At 32.4% G+C, this 16,121-nt stretch overlaps 1 non-coding gene across 1 annotated transcript; it reads left to right on the top strand.

The window, feature by feature from the left end:
• Positions 1-10,833: 10,833 nt before the first annotated feature.
• LOC118609462 lies at positions 10,834-10,940 on the top strand. Its single transcript, XR_004953444.1, has one exon. It is a non-coding gene; the product is annotated as a U6 spliceosomal RNA (small nuclear RNA).
• The last annotated feature ends 5,181 nt before the right edge of the window (positions 10,941-16,121 follow it).

A 16,121-nucleotide genomic window follows, 5' to 3' on the forward strand; every position in this document is an offset into this window, starting at 1 on the left:
GATAAAAAGAAGTAGTATTTCCCTCAGGAGTGGATACAGTTATGAAACTTGTCCATATATTTGCCAAATATTATTCAAATACTTATCCATATAATAGCATAAAAAATTTGCTAATGTAAGTGGATGACTATGACATAAAACATGGCAATATAATTTCTAATATTTGTTGCCATGGAAGTTGACATTAATAGTACAAATGGAGCTTTGATTACTGGGTCCTAGAGAAAGCCTTACTTGTCATGACAGTATTTAACCAGTTTTACTTATATCACTGTCAAATGCTCAGATACTCCGGTTCTAAGTTTTAGGGATTTTTTGTTTGTTTGTTTGCAAAGTGATATGAATACTCTCAGATACTAATTTGGTGCATTGCCAGGAAAAACACACTGCGCCACAAGGATAAAAGCAAATCAGTCCATGATAACTGCATGTTTAGCATAACTGCTCATTTAATAGATTATAAAAATTGCTAAAGGAAATATGAGAGCTATGAGAGAATCAAAGAGATAAAACAGTGAGAGGAGCAGGGCAGAGATACCAACAGAATTAAACCTACCTTTGGGCCTTGAATTTCTTTAGGGTTACTCTCTGTGCCTAGTTCCATCTGCCATCTTTCCTTCTTTTTATACTATTAACAAATTGGAGTTTGCTTTTTAACCTAAACTTCAAATTAATACCTTGTGTGTACATGGCATATCCCTAGCAACCCACTATTATGTATCCCAAATAAGTACATTCAGCTTTTTAATTCCCTGAAGTGCACTGAAAAGTGAAACAATGCAGAGACCAGACTGTTCACCAGTCTATTCAAGTAATATGAGAATTAAGTTTTTTCAATGTGATTCTAGGAGAATATCTGTTCTCAAACTTAAAAAAAAAATAATTGAGGGGCAGAAATATTATTGTGAAATGGCTGTGCTGCTTCAGGCACTTAATAACAAAAGGCTGTATTTTGAAATGTGTCAAGTGCCTCTACAAGGCGTCCTGTGTGCAAGTATGTGTGTGTGTGGATTGCCTAGAATGATATCAACTGATATTACCACGTTGACTCAGGTATCTGCAGCTGACAGTGCACCCTTCAGGCATTTTTGAAATCTTCAACTAACACTGCAGACAGCTGACAGAAAAAGAATGATGAATTAACAGACTCAGGGGCATGGATAATAGCAAAGAGAGACTGCTAAGAAAGTTTGGAAAGTTGGCTTGTAAATACAGTAGGTCTATTAATTTTCATAAGGCTCTTAAATTTGAAGATTTAGGAGAAATTATACTCTTTTAATATTATAATATTGTAATCATAATCTTAACAATTGTAATATTGTTTTGAACAATAGTAAAAGCAGTGGAATACAATTAACAATACCTGTGGAATACACAGATTATAGTAATAACAATATTGAGTTTTAGGTGGTATTGAATAAATGAATGTTCTAATCAGGAAATATCTTGTTATTCTGAATACAAAAAAAAAAAATCCATTACAATGTATGTAGCATAAAACACATTCAGGTTGTCCTAGATTGGTAACACAAGAAAACAAGGATATTCATTCAGTTAAAGTATAAAGTACAAAATAACAATACAGTTTAAAAACAGAATTTATAAACTGAGTAGCATTTATACCAATTGAGTAAAATTTGTCTAATTCTCCTAAAGAACATTCATATTGGTTCTCCTCTGAGTTTCTCTATTTGTTTTTATTCAGTGTTTCATTTCAAAGAAAAAAAAATCAGTCCTGAGTCCGGTAGGAATAGGTGATTTTTTTTTTTTTTGAAAGGTTGGTATAGAATTAATAGTTCCTTGGTAGTAAGGTTATATGAAAAATTTCACAAGGAATATATTCAAATCATAGTTAAATTGATGTAGATTTGAAATCATCTTGAAATATGCTTATTATTGTCCACACTACTTCGAATATTCTCTTAAAGGAAACTTAACTACTATTCTTTAGAAATACACATAATATTTATTTTTGCATTTATTACTGTGCTTAATAAGGCCTTGATTTTTAATAGTCAGTTTTATATTTATCTTGAAATTATTTTTTAACTTTCTTGCACAGAGGGAAAACATAATTCTTCATTGTTTAAATCTTGCATAAATTCTTTCAGGTTGCTGAATTTATCACATATGAACAATAAATAAGCTTTATAAAAACTGAATTGAATTCAGTTACTTAAAAGAAACTTGGTATCTTAGACCAAGCCTATGGATACATTAGAGCCTGGGAAATACAAGTAAATATTTCTGCATAGTCACTTGAAAAGTAACTTGGAGTAACTTTAACAGAAAACATTTTAAAGTGACAGCAAAGCATTCTGCTATTTATTGCTTTGTAGCTGAGCCGTAAAATTTAGGTTGATTACTAAATAAAATCACATTTAACAAGAAGAAAAAAGTAGAATAGTAGTTGTAAAACATATAAATTGTATTTCATTTCCACTAATATTAAGTAATGTGTGTTAATATAAAAACACATCACACATCACCTTCCTAGGGTACGTAGGTAAATTAATACTAGCAATAGTTAATAGTGCTACCTGACATCACAAAACTGCTTTCCACTAAAGAAACCTACACCACCTGCAGAGAAATACTGTGTGGTTCATACTGCTACAGGCAGAGCTGACTTATGCTCCTCACCATGACATGCAGACCACTTCCTCCAACAGTTGATTGCATGAATGTTGTAATAGCCTGAAAACACAGTTTTTTTTCTTGTTGCAAGACATTAGCAGTTCTAGAAAATGGCAGCATGTCAGCAAGACGGGAAATATTAAAGTAAAACTCAAAACGCCCATGGTTTTCATGTAGTCGATCCTCATTAAAAGGCATTTAATAAAATCCTATAAAAAGTCTTATAAAGGCATAAGCCACTTTAATTTAAAAGAAAAAAATGTTGAAAATAGGCAGTGTTTTAGGAGTACTTTACATGAGCTAATTTTTTAATCCTTACAATAGCCTCTCCAGTACTAATATCGTTCCCATGTTACAGATGAATGGCTGGGCACAGAGAGTTTAAGTAAACTTCCTAAGGTCACACAGCTAACACATTAGACCAAGCTGTATTTTAAGAAAATTTCAGAGATTACAGCTCACAAAATTCTCATAAATTAGGTCAAATTATGATTAACAGAATTTATTCAGTATTGCAAAATAATTACAGAAATTTCACCTAACAACTAAGAAGAAACTGTCTTAATCTTCCAGGAACTTCTGCTTATTAAATAACTATCCCTTATTCAATGCATCTGTGACAGACAAAAAAACACCTCTCCGTATCACGAAAAGCATTTCGTGGCTCTGAAAAGATGAGAAAAGTTATACATACTAATTATTTATTACTTGTTGGAGCCAGCATATTAATTTTTTTAGGCTTCATTGATAACATGGCAATCATGTCTATTGCATGTTATTTGGATTTTTGCATATACTATTTTTTATGCACATATATCTCAAAGTTACAACTAAAATTTATAGAAGATAGACTAGATATAAGTAAAAAAGAACTACTTTTTAAGGACAGACAAAATGAATTTTCGCCCAGACTTTGACCAAATTTGTAATATGACCTTAGACAACTTATTTATTAAATATTATAGGTTTAATAACTTTACCCGTAAAAAATATTGACCTAACTTATAGTCAAGATTTATTTCAAAGATGAAAACATGGACAATGCAAAAGTCCTCAAAAAAATATTAGCAAACTGAATACAGCAATACATTAAAAATATTATACATCATGATCAAGTTGAATTTACTCTTGGGATGCAAGGTTGGTATAATATCTACAAATCAATTAATATGATATACCATGTTAACAAATCAAAAGATAAAAACCATGTGATCACATCAATAGATGCAGAAAAAATGTTAGATAAAATCCAGCATCCACTTATGATAAAAACTCTGAGCAAAGTGGGAAAAGAGTGAATATAGCTCAACATAATAAAGGCCATATACGACAAACCTATAGCTAACATCATACTCAATGGGGAAAGGCTAAAAAGCATTTTCCTTAAGATCAGAAACAAGACAAGATGTCCACTTTCACCACTCCTCTTCAACACTGCATTGGATGTTTTAGCCACAGCAATAAGCCAAGAAGGAGAAATAAAACACATTGAATTGGAAAGGAAGATGTAAAACCCTCATTATTTGACGATGACATGATACTGTATATACAGAACTCTAAGGATTCCGCCAAAAAACTGTTAAAACTGATCAATGAATTCAATAAGTAGTAGTTACAAAATAAATATTCAGAAGTCAGTGGCATTTTTATACACCAATAATGAACTTTCGAAAAGAGAAATTAAGAATTGTATCCCATTTACAATTGCATCAAAAACTATAAAATACCCAGAAATCAAATTAACCAAGGAGGTAAAATACCTGTTCTCGGAAAATAATAAGTCATTGAAAAGAGAATAATAAATGCTTCCAAATAAATGGAAGCATATACTGTGCTCACGGGTAGGAAGAATAAACATCGTTAAAATAGCCATGCTACCCAAAGCAATCTCTATAGATGCAATCCCTATCAAAGAACAAATAATCCTAAAATTTTTATGGAACCATAAAAAATTCTGAATAGCCACGGCAATCTTGAGAAAGAAGACCAGAGTTAGCGGTATCGCACTACCTGATATCAAACTATACTACAAGGAAGGCTACAGTAATCAAAACTGCATGGTACTAGCATGAAAACAGATACAATCATCAACGGAATAGAATAGAGAGCCAAGAAATAAATCTATATTCTCACTTAATTTATGACAAAGGAGTCAAGAATATACAATGGGGTAAAGACAGCCCTTTTAATAAATGGTGCTGGGAAAATTGAACAGATATATGCAAAAAAAAAAAAAAAAAGGAAAGACCATCTTCTTACACCCTATACAAGAATAGACTCAAATTGGATTAAAGACTTAAATCCAAGACCTGAAACAATAAAACTTCTAGAAAAAAACATAGGCAGTAATCTCTCTGATGTTGCTACTAGTAATTTCTTTTTTGGACTATCTCCTCGGGCAAGAAAAACAAAAGAAAAAATTAACAAATGAGTCTACATCAAACTAAAATATTTTTGTATAGCAAAAGAAACCAACAAAATGAAAAGACACCTGACTCAATGGGAGAAGATATTTGCTCATGATACATCTGATAAGAGGTTAATATCTAAAATATACAGAGAACTCATACAACTCAATGACAAAAAACAAACAATCCAAGTAAAAAATGGGCAAAAACCTAAAGAGATATTTCTCCAAAGAGAAAAGGCAGATGGCTAATACGAAAAGATATGAAAAGATGTTCAAGGTCACTAATCATCGAAGAAATGCAAATTAAAACCACAATGAGATATCACCTCACGCCTATCAGAATAGCTATCATCAATAAATCTAAAAACAACAAGTTTTGGCAAAGATGTGGAGGAAAAGAAACCCTCATACACTATTGATAGGATTGCAAATTGGTACAGCCACTATGGAAAACAGTCTGGAGGTTTCTCAAAAAAATTAAAAATGGATCTACCTTTTGACCCAGCAATTGCACTTCTGGGTATTTATCCAAAGAAAACCAAAACAATAATTCATAAAGATCTATGCACCCCTATGTTCATGGAAGAACAATTTACAATAGCCAAGATATGGAAGCAACCTAAATGCCCAACGATTGACAATTGGATAAAGAAGTTATCGTTCATATATACAATGGAATATTACTTAGCCATTAAAAAAATTAAATCCTACCATTTACATGGATAGACCTAGAGCTTATTAAGCTGAGTGAAATGTCAGAGAGAGAAAGATAAATACCATATGATTTCACTTATATGCTGAATCTAAGGAACAAAAAGAGCAAAATAATCAAAAATGGTCACAAATATAGTGGACAATTTGGTGAAAAAGGAAAAAGGGGCTCGGGGGCTGGGAGAATGGGGTTAGAGAAGTACAAATTAGTAGTTGATAGATGGTCATAGGAATGGGGAGCATGGCATATGGAATGCAGTCAGCATTAATATATTGGCTAGGTGAAAAACAGGAGAGAAGGAACAATTAGAGGAATCATTTTATAAACTATGTAAATGTCTAACCAATGTACTGTATACTTGAAAATAATTAAAATTTTAAAAATGAAAAAAAAATGTAGAAAGAATTGGGACTAGTAAATCACCAATTACATAGATTATCACAGAAGTAATTGTCACAGGCTAAATTCATCAATGAAATAAGAAGTTAGTGGACAAATGATTAAGCTAAAATGACATGAAAATCTCCTTTCAAAGAGAAAATTATAAACTACAGTATAAAGAAAAAAAGTAAATTTACAGTGTAGAATCCTAGCAGACACAATCTTAACCAAGCACTCAAGGTTAATATCATATTTGATAATGTCAACATATAATCCCTTGATTTATTCATAGAGGAGCATATTACTTTTGTGGTACTTTCCCAATCTCATCAAGAGGAAAAAAAAAAAACACTCAAATCAAAATTGGAAAACATTCTAGAAATAACTGACCTTCCTCCTTTAAAAATTGGCAAGGTCATGAAATATAATGAAACACTAAAAGGCTGTAAAAGATTAGAGAAGATAATAAGATTTCTATTGCCATTAGAACAAATTACCAAAAATTTAGTAACTTAAAACAACCACAATTTTTCATCTTACCATTCCAGAGATCTAAATTTGACATGGCCCTCACTGAGCTAAAATAAAGTATTGGTAGGGCTGAGTTACTTGTAACCAGAAAAATCAGATTTTGGCATTTATTTTCTAAAACAAAGAATTAAATGTCACCAAATGTGCAATTTAGATTTTATTAATTTTATGTCCAGATGTCAAAACTGTATTGTGTAAAAAAAATATTAAATAAGATAATGTAAAAGATGTTATAAAAACCACAAATGGGGAATGATTATATTTCATAAAATACAGAAATAGTTCAAATGAATACATAAATATGTTCTGGTGAAAGCATTCAAGAATGGACAGTTAAATCATTTTAAAATTTGTATTTCTTACTTTCTGTTATTTTGAGCATTTATAATAACCTATATATCATCTTAAAATTCTGAAGCAAAACTTATATTCTGAGAAAAATACAAGGTTTAACTGTCTTTAAATAAAGAACTGCATCGTCTTTGTTTTTAATATAAAAAAATTGAATTTAAATTAAAAATATATAAATTTAACTGTTTTGTAATTTTCGTTAAAATGTTCCCTTTTAATGACATGTTCTAAATTCTGTCTGCACCTACTCTTGACTTAATATAATTTAAATAGTATCCCTGATCTAATCTAGCATCACAGCATTTATGACAGACTTCTGTGCGTGCCTATCTATAGCTTCTTACTCTGGTAGCAAGAAATCTGGCCCCCATTATCTACTATTATTTAAATATTTATTCAACCCTTGTATACATGTAATTTCAGAATTTAAAACGTATCCCTATATCCTTCTAAAACATAAATTTATAAAGAAGAGTACAGTATGTTTAGTTTTCTGTTTCCCCTAGTCTTACAGTCACCTATTCAAACAATATTTCAAAGTTACTTTTCCTCCCACCCTCACCAAAATAGTCATGCAATCCAATTGGATTTATTTGTCTAGTCAGCATTTTATGCTGAGACTCTTGAAACCTGTTTTTTTTAATTTTTTTTTAATTTGCCTATGCTAAATTTCACTGTTTAGAGGTTTTACAAATGCATAAAGTCATATATCCAACACCTTATTACAATATATAACACTTTAGTTGCTTACTTTTAAAAAAGAATATTAGACAGTGATAAGTTAATAAATCTGAGAATCTTAGAATACAAGTTTATGAAAAAATTAAAAGTAAAATATTTGATTTTAGAAAACAGAGAAAAATAATGAGTGAGGAAAAGACAAAATGATATCAGTGAAATATCTCCGGAAAGCCTTAAATATAAATATAATAAATGAATACTCAAATACTATATCACAAAGTGAAAGCTGCTATAAAGTAGAAAAAGTAGAGCAGATGGAGGTGGATGTTGTAAGTGAGGTGGGAATTAGTGGCAGCATTATGTAGAGAAGTCAGAAAAAATCTCACTGAGAAGGTGTAATATGGACAAAAACTTTTAGAAAACGACAGTCAGCCATGTAAATATTCATAAAAGGTTATTACAAGTAGATGAAACATTTAGAGCTACACAATCCACTAGCCACAAGTGGCTATTTAAATTTAAATAGATTAGATTTAATGAAATTTAAAAATTCAATTCTTTGAATGAATGCCAATGCCTAGTAACTACATATGTACAGTGCTGATTACATACCATTCCTATCTTTGCAAAAAAAAAAAAAATCTATTGGGAAGCACTAGGCTTACATTGACCTTATGTGGAAGCATATACCTGTCATTTGGATAAACAGCACAGTGGCTGGAGTGGAATGAGTAAGAGGGAAGAAGTGAGCGAGGTTATAAAAGAGGAAGCGGTACAGATAAAACACTTTCTATTTATTATGCCTCAGTGAAGGAATCTGTTGGGAGAGCCAGCTTGCCATGGACCCTAAGCATCCCTGCACATTCTTGCTGATTTTCTCAGACTGCAGAGTTTATCCTACTTCTTATAGTCTGTGTCTAGCGGCACAGGCAACTAAATAGATCAAAGCCACTACAATGTGACAACTTTGTAGCTACATGCTCCTTGGTAGCAGGGGCCACTGGCTTGTTTGCTGCTAACTGCAATGTGTGCGGTCGGCTCAAAAAGTGCTTAGGCCCTTGAGCCTGTGTCTTTTTCCCAGTCCAACCCAATGTGTGTGCAGGTATTATCTGGCTCTCTGTGTGACACCCATGGGACTTAGAACAAGGGAAACCTACACATATATTCTGACACATGCACTGCTTGCTTTGCTAAGAGTAATAAAGGCATTTGTCTCAAGTTTGCACCAGTATCCAAGAAAGGGTTACAGGCTAACTCATTAGTTTGTGTGGTAGTCAGCTGTCCCACCCCCAGGCTTGTCATTCCTTGGTTATTCAATCAAATACTAATTCAGATACTGATGGAAAGGTATTCTGCATATGTAATTAAAATTATAGACTTAAAATAGGGAGACTATCTGGATTATTCTAAGTGGGCCCAATGTAAACACTTGAAAGCAGAGAAATTTCATCAGTTAGAGTCAGAGAGACATGGCAAAAGAGTAAAGCAGAACCGATGAGACCTAAGGGAAGCAATTTATCATGAATATCATAAATATTGGATTCAGATCATCCTGTAAGAATTTCTACTGTGACCTAGTAAAAGGACTAAAAATGAAAAATTCTAAGTAATTTATGGCAAGAATTTAGAATAACTGGAACTCGGGTACACTGCTGTTAGAAGTGTAAATTAGTCCAACAACTTTGGAAAACTGGAAGCATCTAAAGTTGAACACATGCATTTCTTATGATTTAGTAACTCCACTCTCATGCATACATCTATCAGGAATGCCTATTTATGAAGTATACTATGTATTCATATTAACACTATTCATAATAGTCCCAAGCTGAAAACTACTCTAATGTCCATCACAGTTGAATAAAGAGAGATATATTAACACATTCAATTCTCTATTGTAAGTAGAGTGAATAACTTCCCAGCATATCCAACACTACATGAACGCCTCAAATATATTCTTGTTCAAAAGAAACTAAACATGAAAAAAATGTGCACTATATGATACTGTTTATGTAAAGCACAAAATCAAATTAAATTGTCTATACTGCTACCTTTGTGGTTAGTGACTGAAAAGAAGAACAAGGAAGAAGAAGAACAAGAAATAAATCTTTTATTTCTTGAAACGAGTGCTGGTTAATGTGGGTTCAATTAACAAAAATTCATCCAACTGTAAATATGATTTGTGCCATTTTCTTTATGTATGTTATTTAAAATATATATGGTAAGGCCTTTATCCCAAAGTAGTGGAAAAGAAAAACAAAATACAGCAATTTTTTTCTGCATAGATAAAATTTAAAATATTAGATATTCATATATATTAGCATACACATAAATAAATTCCAGATTTATTATTTACTGCGTTAAGTTATATGGATCACATAAATATACAATCTTCGTACTGTTGACTAAGTATTAGATATATTAGATGATGTAAAGGGAACATATTAAAACAAAGAAGAGAAACGACATTTAGAACCAGATTTCCCAGGGACCTGGCTTCTAATGCCATGGATTATCAAATCAAAGACCACTAAATTTAAAATTTAGAGTAATATACATTTTAAATCATACATAGGTAGACCTCTGCCTTTGTGCACATAGTACTCCCCAATATCAATTCCAAAATTATTGCAGGTTCAGGCATACAATTTCACAGACCATAATAACCTGATAAAGAGAGCATTACATTCTACTGGAACACTATTTAGTAAATCAATATCAGTATTTGCTTTATCGTCTATTTGGTATTGTCTTTATAGACATAAAGATGCTACTTCTTTCTGTTAAAAAAGCAACATCATTAGCCAATTTTTTAGGATCATTCTCATCTACTCAAGTTGATATTTTATAATTTATGGTCCTTTTATCACAATCTCTGCTCTTGATAAGTGTATTCATATCCTGGGTGACTCTTTTTCATGATCTAATCTTATTTTGAACAACCGATTATATTAATTCCTAAAATAAACCAGACTGGAACTACAATGTGAAGAGATCTGTCCTGGAGATTGAAATATTTGTCTTTTATTTTGTAGAGTAGAAAACCATTTATTGAACATTTTAAATTATTAATATGAACAAATTAGTGATGTAGGAGAATATAACGAGCAACACAGCTTAAAAATAGTTTAGAGTACTCACTTTGGCAGCACATATACTAAAAATGGAACGATACAGAGAAGATTAGTATGGCCACTGTGCGAGGATGACGTGCAAATTCATGGAGCATTCCATTAAAAAAATAGCTTACAGTGGGTCGTTAAAAGATAAGGGGAGAAGAAATAGTCATATCCTCCTTGCTAAGAGCATCACTTAATAAAGAAGCCATGTGAATTTACTTTTGTTAGGAGAATAAACAAGACTTGATGTATTGCAGATTTGGGGTATTATAGAGAACAAAGGTGCTACTATGAGCATAATTATCTGATAAGGAAAGAGCTGCTTAGGTTTACCTACCAATAAATGCATGAAGGTCAAAAAAGTGCTAAATCAATGATTAAAGAGGGGTCACAACAATTAATTAGGGGCTTTTGGGGGGTAGGGAATGAGCAAGTGCTATACGTAGATAGCTATAAAAATATATATACACTTTGTTAGTCCAGGTCAATACTAAAATATCTAAAACTGGAAGGTCTTCATATCCACTAGTCACTTTCACTATGTATCTTCTCAGTGTATTTACTAAATGATTTTAATAATCGATTATGTAATTTATACATAAATACATTAGAAATAAGTCTTCCACCAAATTTTTTGTCAATTTTTCCATACTTCTTCCAAAAAGAAGCTACGTGTACCAGGTTCATATATGTCTTCTCATACATACCCTGCTCATATAGAGACATGCATGTATTTGCCATAAACAGCATATTATATGCACCACTGTACACCTTGTTCTATCCATTTAACAGTGTGTCTTAGACATCGTTCCTTATGTAAATATATAAAATCACTTTATTTAACAGCTATATAATGTCCCATATATAAAGAAAGGTATTTTACATTGTATCCAATCTCTCAATGTTAAGCAATACTACCATGAATATAGCTGTTTATATGAAAATGTTCATGTAATAGTATTTATTGGTAATATAAATCATTAAATATAAAGGTGCAATTCAGAAGTTTATAGATATAGAACATATCTAGCATTCTTATAAAATATAACCTAAATAATAACATATGCTTGAGTAGACTATCACCTTAAACTTAATATTTTATACATAAATCGTTATAATAATAAACTACCCTTAGTCCTAAATATCATAGTATTTAATATCTTGGGCCCTCAGTGATTTGGAAGCAAACTGGCTCTCCTCTTAAAAAAAAATAAAAGTGACAGTGTTTGCCATTTTGATGGTGTAGATATTCTCGCCATGGCCTAGTTCAAGTTAACAATAATTTGACAAATTTTGGGAGCATTTAATAAATGGCTCTAAAGAGCTTGGGCCAGGTCCAACAGGCCACTGTGATTCAGTCACTTGGATTTATGTCTCAGCTCTACAAATAATTAACTGGAATACTTTTGGTTATTTATTAATTTCCTAACCAAAGTGCTCTCATTTCTAAAAAGGAGCTCTACACAGAACCTACCTGATAGGACCACGTTAAGGATTACTTGATGTAAATTCTGTCAATTTACATTTCAGCGTAACACAATAAAGTTAAGTCCAACTACTTCATGAAACAACTCCCCAGATAGCCTCAGTCACCTCCTAGCAGTGACAACTAATGAATACATTCAGCTTACTTGACATTTGCTACCACACATCTTGAAAGATTTTTCTTTCTTGGTTGCTTTTGCATTAATATCTCCTCCAACTCCTAATATATTTAACTACTCTTTTTCAAGATCTCATGTGGGCTCTTTTCCTACTCACTTTTCAGTATGATATTCATCAAATTAATCTTTAGAATTATTTTTTTATCACTCTACATAGACATTATGAGCAGGTTATCTAAACATATAGCTCCAACCACACCATTAATGATAATGGCTCCCAATTTTAATTGATCAGGTAAAATTTCTATTATTTTTTTTTTCATTTTGGCAGACATTTTGCAGAAAACTAAGAATAGAAAGATGAATCAGTATCCTCATTCAAAAAACCTTCCTATCTATTGGGAGAGGCAATGGGGCAAAAATAATTTTGATTTGCTATGACAAGTGCTCTGCCCCAGGTATATTGAGCTACTTGTCAATTACATGTGTACGATATACGCTGTGAAATCAGTTTTTATAACCCTCTGTTCCTTCCTTCTCTGACTCCTGCTCCTTTATTATTTCTAATCCCAAGAATAACTATTTATTTGAAAGTCTCTCCTGACTTCCTCAGATAGAGACAGAGAGTCTAGTCTCCATGCTCTTATTATGTCTTAGGAAAATTTTAAATAAATTCATTTTATTGGGTTATATTTGTTTATACTTATATTTTCCCATCCCTTCATTAATTTGTGAACCACCTGGAGGCTCACAATATGCTTTTATATATTTAGAACTCAGCATAGTCCCAGCTAAAGAGGAAGAATACAATAAATAAAATTTCGATTGAATTGAAAAAGTTTAATTCAATGCTATACATTAAATTCAAGCATAGAAGAATGATTAAATTAAATAACTTTAAATTTCCCTTCCAATACTGGAGTAAAATAATTCTTTGATTGATACCAGAATGGTAGATCTGGTTTTGTTTTTTAGCAAAGGAGTATTTCTGCTATAGAAATGGATAGCAAGCCAATTGCTAGAAAAGGGGCCCAAGAAATACAAGCTCATACAGGCAATATGAATTTATTTCATGGCAATCAAAGCCATCTATATTTATGTATACGTTTCGGTTATCCAAAATGGAAACAGTGAGGCCTGGAATGGGGCTTATCTACATTTGTCCAATAAATATGATGAGAAAGAATAGCATTATTTTGTTTCAACAGAGAGAAACAAAAGAAATCATATTAAAATAATGAATTGGGAAGTGATATAATAGAATGAAATAGGCATTAGTTTAGGAGGCAGAGAAACGGTGGTTTACAAATTTTGGCTCTTATGCAGAAATAAATTTAGCCTGCTAATATAACTAACATACATGTTTGGGTCAATAAATACCAATGTAAATTATGTATGTAAACTAATCATCAGTGCCCAAAATATAACTGATAATATCATTATTGTTAGTATGAGAAATTGCATTCAGTTTACATATACAGAATATTTCTTTTCTGCCCTTCTATGCTTATTTATCGTTCTTGTTGTTCTTGTTGTTATTATTCACTTATTGCCAAAAAGGCAGTGGATATTTTAAAAAAACAGAATCAAACAGAGTTGTGCTTTCATCTAAAAGTCAGGCTCTAACAAAAACATGTTTTCCCTGTTTATTGCGAAATATTTTGTGTGTGATAGCTACAAAATCATTGTAGTTACCACACATAAAATGTCAGGAAAGATTGCATCTGCTTCTTCCCTTTGATTGATCAGGTATAGATTAGTTTGATAGAACTTGTACTTTAACAAACAATTGCTGTTATTACCTAATTCCAGGAATAAGTAACCTCCATAGAATAAACCATAACATTTACCCTATTGACTGGTCAGGAGGCAAACTTTCTGGCAAAAGCCAGAAAAGTCCTACTCCTTCCATCCACAAAACCCAAACAAGCAGTAGCTAGCCTTGGCATGCCCTGTATCTCCTATTAAACTACCTCAGGTCTGGCACTAGTGACAGCTGGTCTCAGTTTACAGCATAATCTCTCCCAGGCGACTCCAAGCCCAGCACAGGCATCTACAAACTGCAGATCATTTTGTAGCTCCTACCAAGTAGCCCTCGGTGAACACAGGCAATGGCTGACCTCGGCCTATGCAGGAGCCTCCCTCAAGAGGTTTCCAAAATAACACACTTGATGACCAACTTCAAACAACACCAGAGCACCACCCAATTAGTGCCACAAATGACACACCCAAAGGGTGGACTCAGCAGGTACCAGAGCCCTGCTAAAGTGAATTGTGCTCTGTGGAGTCACTCCTACATAATAGCTTATCTACTGTAGTCACTGTCAGTTCTCACAGCCAGTCAGCCTGAGGGTCAAGTCCACCCACTGATGTGCCTGCAGCAATTAAGGCTCAACTATAAGAGAAGAGCACATATAACCTACAAAAGGGACACCCCTGGAGCGCCTGGCTCAGGTGACCAGGGAGACTGTGGTCCTGGGCCCTACAGGCTACCTATTACATAGGCCAACCTGCCAAGACTGAAGATGTAGCAGATCTACCTAATAAACAGAAACAAACACAGGTAAGCAGCCAGAACCAGGAGACAAAGAAACATGTTCCAAATGAAAAAAAAAGAAAAAAAAAAAAAAAGGCAGAGTGAAACTATAGAAAAATAACTAAAGACAATTGAGATAAGAAGTCTACCACATGCTTAGTTCAAAATACTGGTTATAAGGATGCCCAATGAATTTAAGGGAAGGATAGATGATCTAAGTGAGAACTTCAACAAAGAGATAGGAAATATAAAAAAGGAGCTAAAAAATATTAAAAAGAACCAGTCAGAAATCAATGCAATAACTGACATACAGACTATATTAGAGGGAATCAATAGCAAATTAAATGAAGTAGAGGACTGAATCAGTGATTTGTAATACAAGGTAGAGGAAAACATCCAATAGGAACAGCAAGAAGAAAAAAGATTTTAAAAAAATGAGGATAATTTAAGGTACCTCTGGAATAATAACAGGCATAACTATATTTACATCATAAGGATATCAGTAGAAGTGAGAGCAAGGGTTGAGAAACTACTTAAAGAAATAATGACTGAAAAGTTTACTAATCAGGTGAAGGAAATAGACAAAAAGCCCAGGAAAGCAGAGTCTCAAACAAAATGAACCCAAAGAGATCCACACCAAGACACAATATAATTAAAATTCCAAAGGTTAAAGAAAAAGAGAAATTTTAAAAGAAACAAGTAGCCCCCTTAAGCATGTCAGCTGATTTCTCCAAAAAAAATAAATAAATAAACTTTGCAGGCCAGAAAGGATTGGCACAAAATATTCAAAGGGATAAATGCAACCAAGATCATTCTATCCAACAAGACTATCATTTAGAATTGAAAGAACAATAAATAACATCCTAGACAAGAAAAAGCTAAAGGAGTTCATCACTGTGGAACCAATATTATAAGAAATGTTAAAGGGACTTCTTTACAAAGAAGAAAATAATCTAAAATATGAAAAAAAAAAACACTGCAAAAAAATTGTTACTGACAAATGCAAACATAATAAAAGTAGTGGATCAACCAACACTAAAGCTAGTACAGAGGTTAAAAGGCAAAAGAAGAAAGATTATGCATAATTACAGTAAATTCAGGGATACACACAAACACACAAACAAAAGAAATAAAATTAATGACAAAAACATAAATGTAGAGA

The sequence above is a fragment of the Rousettus aegyptiacus genome, unplaced genomic scaffold (assembly GCF_014176215.1).
Source record: "Rousettus aegyptiacus isolate mRouAeg1 unplaced genomic scaffold, mRouAeg1.p scaffold_m13_p_11, whole genome shotgun sequence".
Lineage (NCBI taxonomy): Eukaryota > Metazoa > Chordata > Mammalia > Chiroptera > Pteropodidae > Rousettus > Rousettus aegyptiacus.